The sequence below is a fragment of the Hyla sarda genome, chromosome 1 (assembly GCF_029499605.1).
Source record: "Hyla sarda isolate aHylSar1 chromosome 1, aHylSar1.hap1, whole genome shotgun sequence".
NCBI classification, from domain to species: Eukaryota; Metazoa; Chordata; class Amphibia; order Anura; family Hylidae; genus Hyla; species Hyla sarda.
This window is the reverse complement of record NC_079189.1, coordinates 309,773,278-309,791,362: the sequence shown is the minus strand read 5'-3', so window position 1 is coordinate 309,791,362 and position 18,085 is coordinate 309,773,278.

Sequence of the window (18,085 nt, the reverse complement as noted above, 5' to 3'; positions counted from 1 at the left end):
TACGTCCTTAAGGAGTTAAGGACACAGGGCGTACCATTGAACAGTGTATGTAATCAGAAGATTGCATGAAATAGTCCCCTATGGAGACTAAAAAAAAGGTGTAAAAAAAAAAGTTAATAAATGTGATCTAACCCCTTTCCTAATAAAAGTTCCCATTTTAAAAAAAAAATGTAAATAAACATATGTGGTATAGCCACGTGCGTAAATGTCCGAACTATAAAAAATATAAAGTTAATTAAACCGCACGGTCAATGGCGTATACGTAAAAAAAATTCCAAATTCCAAAATTCCATATTTTTGCTAATTTTGTATACCTTAAAAAAATTTAGAAAAAGTGATCAAAAAGTCCCATGAAAATAGAAATGGTACTGATAAAAACTACAGATCACTGCACTAAAAATGAGTCCTCATAAATCCCCATATGCGGAAAAATAAAAAGGTAATAGGGGTCAGAAGATGACAATTTTAAACATACAAATTTTGGTGCATATAGTTATAATTTTTTTTGAAAGTAGTATAATAAAATAAAACCTACATAAATTGGGTATCCTTGTAATCGTATGGACCTACAGAATAAACATAAGGTGTCAATTTTACCGAAAAGTGTACTGTGTAGAAAAGGAAGCCGCTAAAAATTACAAAATTGCACTTTTTTTTCCAATTTTGTCCCACAAATAATTTTTGCGGGGTTTTGCCATAGATTTTGTGGTGAAATGATTTCTGTCATTACAAAGTAAAATTGGTAGCACATAAAACAATCCCTCATACAGGTCTGTAAGTGGAAAACTGAAAGTGTTAGGATTTTTACAATGTGAGGAGGAAAAAAAACTAAAGTGTAAAAACACTGAGTCCTGAAAGGGTTAAAAAGGCCTCTGTACAATAAAAGAAACAATGTGATGGGTTGCTATGGGCAACTGCACCACTCTTCCTCTACGCGGATTTTCATAATTCTCCCCCATATTGTGTACAAGGCTACACTGATTCAGTGGGGCACAATTAAAGGGAACCTGTGGTCAGAATTTAGAATTCTAATTTTACCCCAAAAACCCAGGAAAAGTTATTGACTGGACTATAAGCCCAGGGTGGGAAATACATCATCTGCCCATGTAATCATCCAGACCCTCGTCATCATCCCCCCCCCCCTTCAGCAACACTGCCTGTCAATCCCTTCATCAGTGGACTTCAACCTGCGGACCTCCAGAGGTTGCAAAACTACAACTCCCAGCATGCTCGGACAGCCATCGGCTGTCCAGGCATGCTGGGAGTCGTAGTTTTGAAACCTCTGGAGGTCCGCAGGTTGAAAACCACTGCGGCCTTCGTCATCATGCCCCCCCCCCTTCATCATCACCGCCTGTCAATCCCTTCAGTGGTCTTCAACCTGCGGACCTCCATATGTTGCAAAACTACATCTAGTTTTGAAACCTCTGGAGGTCCGCAGGTTGAAGACCACTGCAGCCTTTGTCATCATCCAGCCCCCCCTTTTGTTTTGTACTCACCTGCCCTAGGCGGGAAGTTAGGGTGAGCTGGTCCGGGCCATCTATGCTGCAGGGACCGTCCGGTGTGGATGGTTAGTTGTTCCGGGCTGTCCATTTTCACCGGGGGGCTCTCTTCTCCGCGCTTCGGGCCTGGACTAGTGACGTTGCCTTGACAACGACGCACAGGGACATTGTGCATGAACGTCCCTGTGTGTCGTCGTCAAGGCAACGTCACTAGTCCGGGGCTGGGCCCGATGCGTGGAGAAGAGGCCCCCCCCCCCCCCGGTGAAAATGGACAGCCCGCAACGACTAATCCTCCCCACCGGACGGTCCCTGCAGCATACATGGCCAGGACCAGCTCACCCTGAGAAGTGCAGATGACATAAACGATAAACAGGAGTCATTATGGTAAAAAGTATCTAATCATCTTGATGAGCGTTTTTTCACCAACGTTATTCTCTTTACAAGCCATGTGATTCAAGGATTTATATTGAAGAATGTGGGAGAAACACCTAAGTAAGTGCCCATAAACACATCACTTTCTATCTATTCTATAGAAGTCTATGAGAGGAAAGACGCCACACACTGGATAAAAAAACACAATAGCCAGAAACATTCTATAATCTAAAAAGAAACCGTGACTGGCCCAAAAAGGTCACAAATAAAAACGCAATGTGGGATGACATTTTATATTTCCCTATTGTCTCCCTAGTGTGTGCCGCCCACCTTGGTTAGCCGGGGCAGAGAACTGCTCATACAAGGGGTTGCAGAAGCTGGAGAAGTTATATTTCCAAGCTTTCTGTTTTTCTATTTTCAGATGGTTTGTGGACCTAACGATGAAGCCACCAGCAATTCCCTTGATAATCTGTTACCACAGAAAGCTACTGTATTAGCTGGCTAGGTGAAATTACGCTACTTCCATAGTTATCATTTCTATCTATGTACTCCTTACATTCTCTGCAGCAAGCCCGCAAACAGTCTATGTGCTGCCTGCTAATGCAGTAAAAATACATAAAAAAGATGGCTTCAATGAAAGGTACAGGAGTACATCGGCGCTGAACGGACCCAGGACACAGCAAGGTAGGAAGATAAAATCCAATTTATTCGATGCAACGCGTTTCCCTGCGCAAGCGCAGATTCATCAGGCATCACCCTGCCTGATGAATCTGAGCTTGCACAGGGAAACGCGTTGCATCGAATAAATTGGATTTTATCTTACTAACTTGCTGTGTCCTGGGTCCGTTCAGCGCCGATGTACTCCTGTACCTTTCATTGAAGCCATCTTTTTTATGCATATGTTGTGGGATCTACACCAGGAGGGCTGCAGACAGACCACTGTATCCAAGCGTTTACCATTGTTGTGTATGCAACTACACAACCATCCAGGTTGAGCAGTTAAAATTAGATCTTACTCTCCACTCCCCCCTATCTCCGGTGGTGTTACCCTATGGAGCACCTTCTCTCCTGTCTTTAGAATGCAGTAAAAATAACAGGATTCTTGAATTGGTTTTCAGGACTGTAATTTTAATAGCCTACCCATAGAATTGGTTATCAATACCAGAACTGCGTGGGACCATCTTCTGGCACCCTCATTGATCGCCTATCCATAGCATTGGTCATCAATATCAGATCTTTGTGGGTTCATCTTCTGGCATCCTCATGATCAGCTGATGGAAGGGACCACATGGCGCTAAGGCCTTTTTTGTTGTTTACAGGCAGAGTGCCATACGTTTTATAGCAACTGGTACTGTAGGTTTCTGCAGGTATCTACCATTCAAATGAATAGAACTGAACTATTTCATTACCAGCCACAGCTGCTACAAATGTATTGCACAGTGCCTGTAAACAACAAAGAGACCTTAGCATTCACCTTTGTGGAGACCTTTGTGCATTTCGGAGTTGTCCAATTGACACCTGTTTTGTCAGCGCCTGCTGCACACAGAATAGTTAGTTTTCCATGTGAATGGGCCCTCATGGTTTGGTGCTAAGCACGTTGCCCTTAGGGAATCTAGTATTGCTTGTACTTTTAGCAAATGACTTTCCAAGTCTTTTTTGAAAACAATAATATTGTCCAAATATGCAGAAGCATTACTACAATCAGGTTTGTGTACAATGGGGGAGATCTATCAAAAACTGTTCAGAGGAAAAGTTGTGAGTTGCCCATAGCGACCAGATCGCTTCTTTCATTTTTGAAAAGGCCACTGAAAAATAAAAGAAGTGATCTGATTGTTTGCTATGGACAACTCAGCAACTTTTCCTCTGGACAGGTTTTGATAAATCTCTCCTTATATCAATTAATCTTTGAAATGTTGCTAAAGCCCCATGTAACCCTAGGGGCCTTTTATAAGTGATTATTTGATTGCGTAAATTAATGAAAAGCATATGAATTGCATTAACCTCTTAAGGACCAAGGACGTACCGGTACGTCCTGAGTCCTTTCCCTTTCTATAACGCGGGGCCACGTCGTGGCCCTGCGTCATAGCGGGTTGGGCCCGGCCTCTAACAGAGGCCAGGAACCGTGGCTAATAGCGCGCAGCACTGATCGCGGCGCCGCGCGCTATTAACCCTTCAGTTGAACGCCGCATCTAAAGTGAAAGTAAATCACTGCCGGTTAGCTCAGGGGGCTGTTCGGGATGTCCGTGGTGAAATCGCAGCATCCTGAACAGCTCTGGGATACAAGGAGGGTCTCCTACCTTGCCTCCTGGTGTCCAATCGCCGTATGACTGCTCAGTGCCTGAGATCAAGCGGCTGAATCATTGATCAATGGTTTCCTATGAAAAACCATTGAACAATGTTTATAGCTCCTATGGGAGCTATAACACTGCAAAAAAAAAAAAAAGTGAATAAACATCATTTAACCCCTCCCCTAATAAATGTTTAAATCATCCCCTTTTTCCCAATAAAAAAAAACCTGTAAATAAAAATAAACTTATGTGGTATCGCCGCGTGTGGAAATGTCTGAATTATAAAAATATATCATGAATTAAACCGCATGGTCAATGGCGTACGCGCAAAAAAGTCCAAAATAGTGTATTTTTGGTCACTTTTTATATAATGAAAAAATGAATAAAAAGCGATCAATAAGTCCGATCAATACAAAAATGTTACTGCTAAAAACTTCAGATCACGGTGCAAAAAATGAGCCCTCATACCGCCCCATATGCAGAAAAATAAATAAGTTATAGGGGTCAGAAGATGACAATTTTAAACGAATACATTTTCCTGCATGTAGATAGGATTTTTTTCAGAAGTACGACAAAATCAAACCTATATAAGTAGGGTATCATTTTAACCATATGGACCTACAGAATAAAGAGAATGTGTCATTTTTACCGAAAAATATACGGCGTAGAAACAGAAGCCCCCAAAAGTTACAAAATGGCATTTTTTTTTCAATTTTGTCTCACAATGATTTTTTTTCCGTTTCGCCGTAGAAATTTGGGTAAAATTACTAATGTCAGTACAAAGTAGAATTTATGGCACAAAAAATAAGCCATCATATGGATTTTAGGGGCAAAATTGAAAGAGTTATGATTTTTTGAAGTTAAGAAGGAAAAAATGAAAGTGCACAAACGGAAAACCCCCTGGTTCTTAAGGGGTTAAAGGGGTACTCCAGTGGAAAACAATTTTTTTAAATCAACTGGTGCCAGAAAGTTAAACAGATCTGTAAATTACTTATATTAAAAAATCTTCACCCTTCCAGTACTTATTAGCAGCTGAATGCTACAGAGGAAATTCAGTTCTTTTTGAATTTCTTTTTTGCATTCTCTGCTGACACCTGATGCCAGTATAAGGAACTGTCCAGGACAGGAGAAAATCCCCATAGCAAACCTATGCTGCTCTGGACAGTTCCTGACATGGACAGAGGTGTCATCAGAGAGCACTGTGGACAACACAAAAAAATAAATTCAAAAAGAAAAGAATGTCCTCTGTATCATATAGGTTGCAACACTCACGTTTCAGCAGACAGGAACACTGGTGGATGTGGATCAGCTGGACCTGTGTGGCAGAAGACACGGGCTGTGCCAGGGAGAGGAGTCTAAGGTGCAGCTGGAATGGTCTTGCGGGATGGTCTTGCTGTGGCAGGCGGCACCCAGGTCACTACCCCGGCACGGCTCAACCACACAGGCGGCTGAGGTGATGCAAGGTACAGAAAGGATGAGGCAGGACGTAGTCTGGATAGCAGAAGGTCAGGGCAGGCGGCACAGGTGCGTAGTCAGGGGCGGAGTAGGAGGTCAAAAGGCAGGCGGCAAAGGAGCAAGGTCAGGTCACGGAGCTAAGGGTCAGGAACACGGCAAGACAACTAACAGGTACGCTTTCTCTTAGCCACTGGGGCAACAAAGATCTGGCAGGGAAGTTTGGGAGGAGCAAGAACTTATAACCTGAAGACACAGGGGATTTCAGAAATTAAGGTGTACTTGCCCTTTAAATGAAAGAGCTCCGGAGCGCGCACCCTCGGGGGCAGGGGCACGAGTTCCGGAGCTGCGAGAACAAAAGGAACAGGGAAGTGAGTGACAGCTGGGATTTGCATGTCGCGTCCCGCGATGCGAATCCCAGCCCTGCCGGCAGCGGGGACATGTCAAGAGAGATCTCGCGGCCAGCGTGTCTGGCCAGAGCGTTGATGTTACATAGCTGCATATAAGTGCTGAAAGGATTAAGATTTTTAAATAGAAGTCATTTATAAATCTGTTTAACTTTCTGGCACCAGTTCATTTAAAAAAAAAAAAAAAAAGTTTTCCATTGGAATACCCCTTTAATCTATCTTATTGGCACTCTGCTGGTGCAGCCTGCCATAGGCAAACTGTATCAGCAGAACTGTCCTGACAGGCAACAAATCCTAGTAGAGGCTTTGGGCTGTCGTGACAACCGATCTGCACCCCATTGTCACGATTCGGCTTCCAGGTAGTGGATCCTCTGTGTCAGCGAGGGATTGGCGTGGACCGTGCTAGTGGACCGGTTCTAAGAGGCTACTGGTTTTCACCAGAGCCCGCCGCAAAGCGGGATGGTCTTGCTGCGGCAGTAGCAACCAGGTCGTATCCACTAGCAACGGCTCTACCTCGCTGACTGCTGAGAAGGCGTGGGACAGAAGGACTAGGCAGAGGCAAGGTCAGACGTAGCAGAAGGTCGGGGGCAGGCGGCAAGGTTCGTAGTCAGGATGGTTAGCAGAAGTTCAGGTACACAGGCTTTGGACACACTAAACGCTTTCACTGGCACAAGGCAACAAGATCCGGCCAGGGAGTGCATGGGAGGAGGTCAGATAAAGGCAGGGAGCAGATGGAAGCCAATTAAGCTAATTGGGCCAGGCACCAATCATTGGTGCACTGGCCCTTTAAGTCTCAGAGAGCTGGCGCGCGCGCGCCCTAGAGAGCGGAGCCGCGCGCGCCAGCACATGACAGCAGGGGACCGGGACGGGTAAGTGACCTGGGATGCGATTCGCGAGCGGGCGCGTCCCGCTGTGCGAATCGCATCCCCAACGGCCATGACAGTGCAGCGCTCCCGGTCAGCGGGACCGACCGGGGCGCTGCAGGGAGAAAGGCGCCGTGAGCGCTCCGGGGAGGAGCGGGGACCCGGAGCGCTAGGCGTAACAGTACCCCCCCCCTTAGGTCTCCCCTTCTCTTTGTCCGGTAACTGCCTCCCCTGGGATGAGGACACCGGGAAAGAATGGAGGGTTTCCTCAACGGCAGGCAGTACAGCAGGAGTGGGAATGGGGAGGGAGGGCAGAGGGCGAGGCCTGGCACGGGGCAGTGTGACACCAGGACGGGGGCCATGGGGAGGCACAGAGGCTTGCCTGACGGGACTGGGAGGGGGGGAGAGGCACTTCCTGTGGCAGGCAGAGTCCCAGTTCCTGATCTCCCCGGTGGTCCAATCAATGGTGGGGGAATGAAGCCGGAGCCAAGGCAGACCGAGGAGGACCTCAGAGGTACAGTTGGGGAGAATGAAGAACTCAATCCTCTCAAGGTGGGGTCCAATAGACATGAGGAGGGGCTCTGTGCGGTAACGCACGGTGCAGTCCAATCTGGCTCCGTTGACCGCGGAAATGTAGAGCGGCTTGACGAGACGGGTCACCGGGATGCTGAATTTATTAACAAACGACTCCAAAATAAAATTTCCAGAGGCACCGGAGTCCAAGCAGGCCACGGCTGAGAGGGAGGAGTTGGCTGAAGAAGAAATCCGCACGGGTACCGTGAGACGTGGAGAAGCAGACTTAGAACCAAGAGACGCCACACCCACGTGAGCTGGGTGCGTGCGTGCGTTTCCCAGGCGTGGAGGACGGATAGGGCAATCCACCAAGAAATGCTCGGTACTGGCACAGTAAAGACAGAGATTTTCTTCTCTACGGCGATTCCTCTCTTCCTGGGTCAGGCGAGACCGATCCACTTGCATGGCCTCCTCGGCGGGAGGCCCAGGCGAAGACTGCAAAGGATGCTGTGGGAGAGGTGCCCAGAGATCTAAGTCTTTTTCCTGGCGGAGCTCTTGGTGTCGCTCAGAAAAACGCATGTCAATGCGGGTAGCCAAATGGATGAGTTCTTGGAGGTTGGCAGGAATCTCTCGTGCGGCCAGCACATCCTTGATGCGACTGGATAGGCCTTTTTTAAAGGTCGCGCAGAGAGCCTCATTATTCCAGGATAGTTCAGAAGCAAAAGTACGGAATTGTATGGCGTACTCGCCAACGGAAGAATTACCCTGGACCAGGTTCAACAGGGCAGTCTCGGCAGAAGAAGCTCGGGCTGGCTCCTCGAAGACACTCCGGAGTTCAGCGAAGAAGGCCTGGACTGTGGCTGTGGCAGGATCATTGCGGTCCCAGAGCGGTGTGGCCCAAGACAAGGCCTTTCCTGAAAGAAGGCTTACTACGAACGCCACCTTAGACCGTTCTGAAGGAAACAAGTCCGACAACATCTCCATATGCAGGGAACACTGAGACAAAAATCCACGGCAGAGTTTAGAGTCCCCATCAAATTTGTCCGGCAGGGACAAGCGGAGGTTAGGAGCGGCCACTCGCTGCGGAGGAGGTGCAGGAGCTGGCGGAGGAGATGGTTGCTGCTGTAGCAGAGGCAGAAGTTGCTGTAACATGGCGGTCAACTGCGACAGCTGCTGTCCTTGTTGGGCAATCTGCTGCGATTGCTGAGCGACCACCGTGGGAAGATCAGCGAGACTTGGCAGCGGCACCTCAGCGGGATCCAGGGCCGGATCTACTGTCACGATTCGGCTTCCAGGTAGTGGATCCTCTGTGTCAGCGAGGGATTGGCGTGGACCGTGCTAGTGGACCGGTTCTAAGAGGCTACTGGTTTTCACCAGAGCCCGCCGCAAAGCGGGATGGTCTTGCTGCGGCAGTAGCAACCAGGTCGTATCCACTAGCAACGGCTCTACCTCGCTGACTGCTGAGAAGGCGTGGGACAGAAGGACTAGGCAGAGGCAAGGTCAGACGTAGCAGAAGGTCGGGGGCAGGCGGCAAGGTTCGTAGTCAGGATGGTTAGCAGAAGTTCAGGTACACAGGCTTTGGACACACTAAACGCTTTCACTGGCACAAGGCAACAAGATCCGGCCAGGGAGTGCATGGGAGGAGGTCAGATAAAGGCAGGGAGCAGATGGAAGCCAATTAAGCTAATTGGGCCAGGCACCAATCATTGGTGCACTGGCCCTTTAAGTCTCAGAGAGCTGGCGCGCGCGCGCCCTAGAGAGCGGAGCCGCGCGCGCCAGCACATGACAGCAGGGGACCGGGACGGGTAAGTGACCTGGGATGCGATTCGCGAGCGGGCGCGTCCCGCTGTGCGAATCGCATCCCCAACGGCCATGACAGTGCAGCGCTCCCGGTCAGCGGGACCGACCGGGGCGCTGCAGGGAGAAAGGTGCCGTGAGCGCTCCGGGGAGGAGCGGGGACCCGGAGCGCTAGGCGTAACACCCATGATTTCATATCGGGCGTGGCAATTGGTAAACTGAACCACCAATGTTAATGACTACGCAAAACATAGTGGGCAGGCAAACCCATTTTGGATTATGCTGTAAATACAAGTGCAAATTCTGTTACACTTTTTTAAATGCTGTACATGTATACGCATAAAAAAACAAGAATTCTTCATAGTAAGAAAAAAATGTTTTCTACTTCATCTTTGTGAAGTTTGTTTAGACATCGTTAAGCCAAAGAAACTGCTGATGTAAGAGTATTTTTTTAATAAAATGCTTAAAATTTGGATACAAAAAACATGTTGACCTTCTACATACTGCATGGTTTGTATCACACAAATATAACATTTGATGAGGTCATTTTTGATGCTGCCAAAAAATCTGATGTAATACGCTTTAATAATTTTCATATGTGTTTCCTTGGTTGGGGCCAAAATAACAAATAATGGAACATTATTCCATTACAAGCTAAGGCAAAAGCATTTGATTTAGTTACATTGCCAAATAATGCTATCATGACATCAGCCGTATCAAGTATTAATGTTTTTTAGAATTTGTTTTTCTAAAGTATACTATTGTGTAACATGGAATTATGATTTAATAATTAATATGTTTGATACATGCTCATGAACATCCTTAGTGATACATAGCTACTTCCATCAATTCAGTAATATGGAAAATGAAAGATCCGGAAGGACTCAATGACTAAAATATGAAGAAAAGTATAGTAACTTTGTGCAAACTTATGCATAGGCCAAACAGCTGAGCTGACACCTCTCTTTATTAAACCTCATGCATACAGCGCAAATGTGTGTAAAATGCTATATTGTGGCACAGAGAGCCTAAGCTGGACTTAAATGGGCACTGTCATGAACTTTTTTTTTTTGATATGTTGGAGTACATATGTACTACAACATATCTCTAATACATTTTCATAATAATTTTTTTATTAAAAGACTTTAATTAACGTTTGAAAACCGGCCACTAGGGGTCTCCCTCCTAGTGGCGGGCTGCAGGCTGGTGTGACGTCACGCCTGAATTCGGACTGGTGCCGGACGGGCATCGGTCCTAATTCATTCAGCCTGCGCTCGCTCCCTGCCTGTCAATCAGACAGGCAGGGAGTGAGCGCATTGGCTCCCTGGCCGACCGGCCACTTCTCCTGCACATGACGCCGCCGCTGCTGCTGCCCTGTGCGTGGGTTCGGAAATCTCACCTCACACCGGACTGTCTGGAAGTATGTATGAATTTGTTTTAGGGGAGATCGGGGGTTGGGGGAGAGTGGGGTTCGGCATTTTAACATTTTAAAGGGGGGGCGGATCGGGGAACAGACGGAGGGAACGGGGTAGCGCCGCGCCCATGGCCCTAGCTAATTGTTTTCTGAACAGGGTGCCTCCAGCTGTTTCAACACTACAACTTGAAAGGAAGGCCTATTAGTAAAGAGTTACAGTAGTCGAGGCTGGAGTGAATCAAAGCAATAATGAGAGTTTTAGCAGTTTCAGTAGTGAGAAACGGGCGGATTCTGGAAATGTTTTTGAGATGCAGGTGACAAGAACGTGAAAGGTACTGAATATGGGGTATGAAAGACAGTTCAGAGTCAAGTATAACTCCAAGACAGCGAGCCTGCGGCCCGGGAGTTATGGTAGTACCACATACCGAGATGGAAATGTCAGGGTTAGGTACAGTATCAGTTGATGGAGAAAAAACAAGAAGTTCTGTTTTCGAAAGATTTAGTTTCAGATATAAAGAGGACATGATGTCTGAGACGGCAGAGAGACAGTCACTGGTATTTTGTAGGAGTGCAGGGGTTATGTTGGCGGAGGAGGTATAGAGTTAGGTGTCATCAGCGTAGAGGTGGTACTGGAAACCAAATCTACTGATTGTTTTTCCAATGGGGGATGTGTAGAGTGAAAAAAGTAGAGGACCCAGGACCGATCCCTGGGGAACCCCGACAGCAAGGGGAAGAGGAGAAGAAGTAGATCCAGAAAACGAGACGCTAAAGGAGCGGCCAGAGAGATAGGAGGAAAACCAGGCGAGAGCAGAGTCCTTGAGACCGATGGAGCGGAGACTACTGAGGAGGAGTTGGTGATCCACAGTGTCAAAAGCCACAGACAGGTCCAAGAGAATCAGTAAAGAGAAATTGCCATTTGATTTGGCCGTCAGAAGATCGTTAGTGACTTTGGTTAGGGCCGTTTCTGTGGAGTGAAGGGAGTGGAAACCAGACTGTAAGGGGTCAAGGAGAGAGTTCTCGGAGAGATAGCGGATAAAGCGGGAGTAGACGAAGCGTTCCAGGAGTTTGGAGATAAAGGGGAGATTTGAGACGGGTCGATAGTTGGCTGCACAGGACAGGTCCAGAGATGGTTTTTTCAATAGTGGGGTAATGATAGAGTGTTTGAAAGATGAGGGAAAGACCCCAGAAGAGAGGGAGAAGTTAAAGATTTTAGTTAGGTGACAGCTGATAGCAGGAGAGAGAGACTGGATGAGGTGTGAAGGCATGGGGTCACTAGAGCAGGTAGTGTGGCGGGTGGAGGAGAGGAGCCTGGAAACCTCATCCTCTGTTACAGGCTCAAAAACTGAGAGTGATGAAGAGGAGATGTGGCTGGGAATTGGATCAGAACTTTTAGGGGACTGGGAGAGGATTTCATCACGAATGTCATCGATTTTAGTTTTGAAGTATTTGACCAGTTCTTCAGCACAGAGATCAGTGATTGGCGTCTGTACTTTAGGCCGAAGGAGAGAGTTGAACTTGTCAAAAAGGCGTTTTGGGTTGTTAGACAGAGAGGAGATGAGGGAGGTAAAATATGTTTGTTTGGCGAGATGAAGAGTGGAGTAATAGGATTTAAGCATAAATTTATAGTGCAGATAGTCTGAAGAAGTCTTAGTTTTCCTCCACAGACGTTCAGCACACCTAGAGCATCGCCTGAGAAAGCGGGTTGTTAGCGTGTGCCAGGGTTGCTGCCGTCTGTGTCGGGAGGTTCGTGTTTTAGAGGGTGCCATTTGATCCAGGGTAGACTTTAGGGTGTCATGGTAATGTTTGGCTGCTACATTAGGGCAGGAGAGAGAAGAGATTTGTGATAGTGAAGATTGTAGAATGTCTATCAATTGACTGGTGTTTATGGCACGCAGGTTTCTGTAAGTGTACAAGATTGGAGTGTCTGGAAGAGGATAGGAGTTACTGATAGAGAAAGAGAGATGGTTGTGGTCAGAGAGCTCAAAAGGAGAAGTTGTGAATTTAGAGACAGAGCAAAGTCTAGAGAAGATCAAGTCCAGTGTAGATTATGTTTTTTATTAGAATAATTTTTAAATGGTCATTAGTAATAAAAAAAATATGTTATAGATTAGCCTGTTTGAATTACTTTTCTAATATACTTCTTGATACAATTTTGCGTTAAATTAACCCCTAAAAGTGTGGCCACCAGGGGTCCTCCTTCTGGTCCAGTCTGCAGTACTGTTAGCACATGGGGGGACATGTATCAAAGATTTTACCCCTGTTTTGTGTATTTTTTTGCGCAAAATTTTGCGCAAGCGCTTTTTTCCCCCCATTTTTTTGCGCACGTTTTGGTAGAGCATGTCGTCCAGATGTGGCTGAATCAGGGTACCTTGGAGTGACATCTATAGTACACATGGATTTATTACCTGCGTTCTTTTCCTTTGCACCAAAAATTTTTAAGCAAGAGCGTCTTTTCCCCCATAAATATAAGCCAACTTTAACTGCACGTAGCGATCCTTTCTATTTCTGAAGGAAAGTTCTACTAAGGAACCACCAGGATGTTTTAACTTTCCTATCTGAATTCCTCCTTTGGTTTGCTTTATATTGCTTTTTACTCCTTGGTTATTCCAAAGCACTTTTAAAATAATTTGCATATAGAATATTTGTTTACAGTTCAGTTATTCATTAGATCACTTGTATATTGGTATTGTTATTTTATGATCCAACAATTTAATACATTTACATAGGAAATGTTTGATATCTTACTTATCATTGAACAAGCTCCGTCACATTAAAATAGCTTTGTAATCCACTTAACACTGTAGATCATTCTCCTTTTATTTTTACAATTTACTGCTTTCCGTTATACTTTTCCCCAGCGCCCGGTAAGGTGGTGGCTATCAATGATAGCCAGCCATCTTACCATTTGACCATCTGGGCATGCTGGGAGTTGTAGTTTTGCAACATCTGGAGGGCCACAATTTGGAGACCACTGTATAATGGTCTCCAATCTGTGCTCTTCCAGATGTTCCAAAATTACAAATCTCAGCATGCCCACTCTGTCGAGGCATGCTGGGAATTGTAGTTCTGTAACATCTGGAAGACCACAGATTGGAGACCATTATACAGTGGTCTACAAACTGTGGACCTCCAGCTGTTGCAAAACTACAACTCCCAGCATGCGCAGACTGCCCAAGCATGCTGGGAGTTGTAGTTAGTCAACATCTGACCCTTCAGATATTGCCGAAATACAACTTCCAGCATGCCTGGCCATGCTGGGAATTATAGTTTTGCAACAGCTGGAGGCACACTAGTTGGAAAACATTGTTCGTTTCCTAACTCTTTTTCCCAACCCGTGTGCCTCCAGCTGTGCCTCCAAACTATAACGCCCAGCATGCACTGACAGACCATTCATGCTGGCAATTGAAGTTGTGCAACAGCTGGAGGCACACTGGTTTGGAAACACTTAAGTGTTTACAAGTTAAGTAAAAAACTTTCAAGTGTTTTGCAACCAGTGTGCCTTCAGCTGTTGCATAACTACAACCCTCAGCATGCACGGACTGCCAAAGGGCATGCTGGGAGTTGTAGCAGTATGCCTCCAGCTGTTGCATAACTACAAGTTCCAGCATGTCCTTCTGCTGTCACTGCATGCTGAGATTTGAAGTTTTTGCAACAGCTAAAGGCACACTGGTTGCGAAACACTGAGTCTGTTTCCGTGTTTCGCAACCAGTGTGCCTCCAGCTGTTGCAAAACTACAACTTCCAGCATCCACGGACAGCCAAAGGGCATGCTCGGAGTTGTAGTTTTGCAAAAGCTGGATGTTCCCCCCCCCCCCAATGTGAATGGACAGGGTACACTCACATGGGCGGAGGTTTACAGGGAGTGCTGCAAGATTGAGATGCAGCAAACTCGCTGTCAACCCCCGCCCGTGTGACTGTACCCTAAAAACACTACACTACACTACACTTAAATAAAATAAGTAAAAAACACTATATATACACATACCGCTACACAGCCCCCCTCCCCTCCCCAATAAATATGAACAACGTCTGGTACGGCACTGTTTCCAAAATGGAGCCTCCAGCTGTTGCAAAACAACAACTCCCAGTATTGCCGGACAGACATTGACTATCCAGGCATGTTGGGAGTTTTGCAACAGCTGGAGGCACCCTGTTTGGGAAACACTGGCATAGAATACCCCTATGTCCACCCCTATGCAAAACCCTAATTTAGGCCTCAAATGCGCATGGCGGTCTCTCACTTCGGAGCCCTGTCGTATTCCAAGGCAACATTTTAGGGTCACATATGGGGTATCGCCGTACTCGGGAGAAATTGCCTTACAGATTTTGGGGGACTTTTTCTCCTTTTACCCATTATGAAAAGGAACAGTTGGAGTCTACACCAGTATGTTAGTGTATAAAAATAAAATTATTTACACTGACATGCAGGTATTGCCGCATACTTTACATTTTCACAAGAGGTAAATGGGGAAAAAAACGAAACCATTTTTTGGGACACAATTTACCAGAGTACGGAGATAACACATATGTGGGCGCAAAGTGCTCTGTGGGCGCACAACAAGGCCCATAAGGTAGAGTGCACAATGTACATTTGAGGTGATTTGCACAGGGGTGTCACAGATGTTAAATGAAGAATAAGGACATTGGTATAATTGATGTGTTATAATTGGGTGCAAAAAGTGGTATTATTGTGAGATTAAAACTCTACATAATGAAGAAAAAAAAATCTAAATCTAATAACGAGGACACACTTACTGTTTAGGTGCAGATACGCTGCAGACAAAGCTCCTACTAAATAGAGCTGCCCTGTAAATTTATGCTCTGAGGAGAATTCTAAATTTAAACGCAATTCAAGAAAGTAGCTGCACAAAAATGATAAATTTAACGCAGCTGCGCCAAATTTAGACAACAGGTAGAGGGGTAAAAAACTTCTATTATACACTGGAAATTATACATGTCCCCCATTGTCTCCTGCATTAGCTTGGCAGAGACAAAAGTCAGGAAATGCAGGTGGGACCTCAGCTCACAGTGTATAGAGCTGAATATTTCACCTCCCTTTCTGTTTGAGCTGAGCTATACTGTAAAGTCATGATGCCTTCAGTGCATAGTGCTGAATATTATGCTAAATACTGTGCTGAATATTCCTGCTCCCTTTGCAAGCTGCTGGGCAGAATTGACACACAGTAGAGTTCAGTGCTGGGGGGGGGGGGGAGGGGGAGAGATGGGGGGGGAAGTTTGCGGTCTCAGCCAATAATAGCACATCTCACACTGAACTGCTCGTCTGAGGCCTAAATTAGGGATTTGCATAGGGGCGGACCCGGATACAAGCATGGAGTTTGCCTCCTCCACCAAAAATACCCTACGGCAGTGTTTCCTTAACAGGGTGCCTCCAGCTGTTGCAAAACTCCCAGCATGCCTAGACAATCAATGCTGGGAGTTGTTGTTTTGCAACAGCTGGAGGCAGTGGAAACAGTGCCCTACGAGACGTTTTAAGGGGGGGTTACTGTGTGAGAGTGTGTATATGTAGTAGTGTTTTACTCTTTATTTTGTGTAAGTGTAGTGTAGTGTTTTTAGGCTACATGCACACGGTTGGGTGTACAGCAAGTTTCCTGCAGGGGGTTGAGCTGTGGTGGAAAATTTGCAACAGCTCGAGGCATACAGGTTGGGAAACATTGAGTTGGGTAACAGACCCTAACTCCGTGTTTCCCAACCAGTGTGCCTCCAGCTGTTGCAAAACTACAACTTTTAGCATGCACTGCCAGCCATAGTTCATTCTGGGAGTTGTAGTTATGCAAAGTTCGATTAGCATTTTAATGCTGCAGCCAGCCATGGCAGGCTGTAGCAATGGAGCACCGATAACACTGATCAATGCTGTTCAATTTTTTTGCTGCACATAAAGTGACCACAATTTGGCGCACAACCTGACAGAACATGCCGGGTTTGCAATAGTAAATCAGGGCCAATGTGTCATTGTTACCAAAAAGTGCACTGGGTAGAAACGGGAGCCCCCCAAAGTGTTTTTATTTTTTATTTTGCCCTACAAATTTTTTCTTGTTTGTTTCACTGCATATTTGGTGCAAAAAAAAAAGCCCTCATATGGGTCTGTAGATGAAAAAGTAAAAGTTATGTCTATTAGAATGTGCAGAGGAAAAAACTAAACCTAAAAAAAAAAAAATTGGCTCAGTCCTGAATGGGTTAATAATTTAGCTCTTTTGTCTCTTTTGGGAGTTATACACCCTTTCTATGCTAGTAACTGACAAAGTACTGATATCTCTAATAGAAACATAGTTCATAAGGTCGAAAAAAGACCAGAGTCCATCAAGTTCAACCTATAACCCTAATGAGTGCCTACTGAGTTGATCTAGAGGAAGATTGGAATATGGACCCAGTTGAAATGTTTTGACACCATAAATATGTTCATAGGGGGAGATTTATCAAAGGATTTAGTTTATTTTTTATTTTTACAAAAACGCCAATAAAAACGCCCATTCTGCCACATGGCGGTTTTTTTGTGAAAAAACGCTGCGGCCAGATGTTAGCTGCAAGTCAATAGGGAACTGCAAAATGCCAAATCCACTTGGCGTTTTTCAATTTGGCATTTTTTTATTCCTTTTGGCGTTTTTGGGCTCCTTGGCAGTTTTTAAAAACTCCTCTTGTCCTCTTGTCGAGATTTTGGCATTTTTTCTGGAAAATCTTGGCGTTTTCCTCCCATAGAAGTCTATGGGAGTGAAAAAACGCCAAAATAAAACGCCATGTGGGTTTTAACTTTGGCGTTTCTTCAGGCAGTTTTATTCTCTTTTGGACTTTAGTGAACCTTTTTTATTAAAATTTCGTAGGGTACCATTAAAAAATAATAATAAAAAAGATACAGTAGTGATGGAAATTATTGTATTTAACGAAATGTATCTTTTTTATGACAAAATTTTAATTAATTTTTAAACAGGGATCAATTTATGTGGGCGGGTAGGGCACTAAAAATGTAGCCGACAATAATAAAAATGTAGTGTGTGTGTGTGTGTTTTTTCCTTTTTTTTTTTCTTCCATTTTTTAGGTAGTACTACTACTCCCAGCATGGAACACACACTTCCATGATGGGGGTAGTAGTTACCTGTACTAATTGAAAGATCGCCGGGGTCCCTTGCGATCCTCCTGTATAATGTATAGATGCGGCCGGCCGCTCATCTATGGTCCCCTGCACTGCCGTATATATACACCTATTCATATTCCCGTAGAGAGCTGTGATTGGCCAGCTGGTTCCAGCCAATCACAACTCTGTGGGAAATATGAATATGTGTATATATACGGGGACCATAGAAGAGCGGCTGGCTGCATCTATATATTATACAGGATGACCACAGCGGGTGTCAGGAGTTACACTCCCTGCAATCTGTCTATTAATGCAGGTACTGCAACTCCCAGCATGGAGCAGAGTGTGCTCCATGTTGGGAGCAGTAGTACCTGCAGTAAGGGACAGATCACAG